Source organism: Octodon degus, unplaced genomic scaffold (assembly GCF_000260255.1).
Source record: "Octodon degus isolate 3935 unplaced genomic scaffold, OctDeg1.0 scaffold00190, whole genome shotgun sequence".
NCBI classification, from domain to species: Eukaryota; Metazoa; Chordata; class Mammalia; order Rodentia; family Octodontidae; genus Octodon; species Octodon degus.
The window spans coordinates 2822975-2824529 of record NW_004524766.1 but is presented as its reverse complement, the minus strand read 5'-3'; the positions used below and the strand labels follow the sequence as shown (position 1 = coordinate 2824529).

The following is a 1555-nucleotide window of genomic DNA, read 5'->3' as shown; positions in this document are numbered from 1 at the left end:
GCCAGCCAGCCCCGCCTGGTGGGCTGAGCTGGCCACACACACACACCTCTCTCTCTCTCTCTCTCTCTCTCTCTCTCTCTCTCTCTCTCAAATAAAAAAAAAAAAGAAATGGTATTAGTGAAAGGGAGGCAATGAGGAGGGGTGAACTCTAGGGGATGAAAAACAAGCCTTTGTCCCCCATACTTGAAAAATATCCTGAAAGTCTCCCTCGTGATAGGCGTGACTTTGTTATTCCAGTTTGCATTTACATGATGACCCCTGAGGGACCTCTAGTTTGTACCAATGACATGACTCAGAATTGGACCGGCTACTCCACAAGACCAACCACATGGACCCATGTGCCATTGACCTAGCCAGGGATGGAGTGGGCCTGGAGACTGAGTTCAGTGGTTATTGGGCCAATCAACTATTCCTGTGTAATGAAATCCCAATAATAACTTGACATGGAAGCTTGGGTGAGCCTCCCTGATGTGTATTGTGATGTATCACTGTGTCAAGATAGTTATAAGTCTGGATTCCATGGAGGAAAGATACCAGACAGTTCACATTTGGAAGCATCTCAGACGTCACCCAAGGGGTTGCTACTTTTAGCTCATTCTCATTGATATCCTTTTGGAGCTTTTAGGTAAGTGGTGACAACCCTCTAAAGAACACAGCTAGCCTGAATTTGGCAGGGCTTCCTGGAGCAACTCCAAAGCAGAGTCTGAGTCCAGTTTATTGAGCTGGGTCTTTTATGGATAGGGAACGGGGGTTAATGGGATGGGTTAAGTGGGGTGACACAAAGTAGGGAGTGAGATTGGAGGAGTGAGTGTGGTTGAGTACATGGCTTTAGCAATGAGTTCTGACCTAGCAGATAGCATGGATATCCCACCTCCTAGCAGAGTAGGCACTGTTCCTGGGCCCAGGTGGGGTCTGCAGGATGTAGGAACCGGTTCTGATTATTCTTGGAGCTCAGGAACTTGGCAGCTGGGATCAGTAGACAGGGGTCAGATTTATCAGGTGTAATAACCTGGAATCATCAGAAATAAAATAACTAAAGCCATAAAAATTCTGGAAATATGAGTTATTTCCATGAAAAAATGTTTTTTAGATCAACTCAAAGAGAAAACTCTAAATGCAATCCATCATGAAAGGCATGTATAACCTCAGAAAAATACTTTATAATTATACTTTTATAAGAACATGCTATCGAGACCCAGAGCACAGGCCGGCGAGTGAGTGAGACGACTGAGGGCCACGGGATCCTGAACAGACCCAGAGCGCAGGCCCGGGAGTGAGTGAGACGACCCAGGCTGCAGGGTCCTGAACAGACCCAGAGCACAGGCCGGCGAGTGAGTGAGACGACCCAGGCCACGGGATCCTGAACAGACCCAGAGCGCAGGCCCAGCACGGAACCCTTCAGCAGAACTCCCTGCAAAGAGGCTAGAGACAAGACCCACCCAGCTGATTCAGGAGCAGAACATCTTGCCAGAGAGACACAAAGGGTTCAACTCCAACACCTGCAGCAGAAAGAAGTGGAGCACAGCAGCCAGATCCAAGCAACACCCACCTGGAG

General features: G+C 48.2%; 1 protein-coding gene across 3 annotated transcripts in view; it reads right to left on the bottom strand.

Moving 5' to 3' along the window:
* Positions 1-1555, bottom strand: part of Cetn3 (centrin 3) — a 20905-nt gene that overhangs the window by 3978 nt on the left and 15372 nt on the right. The window lies entirely within an intron of this gene.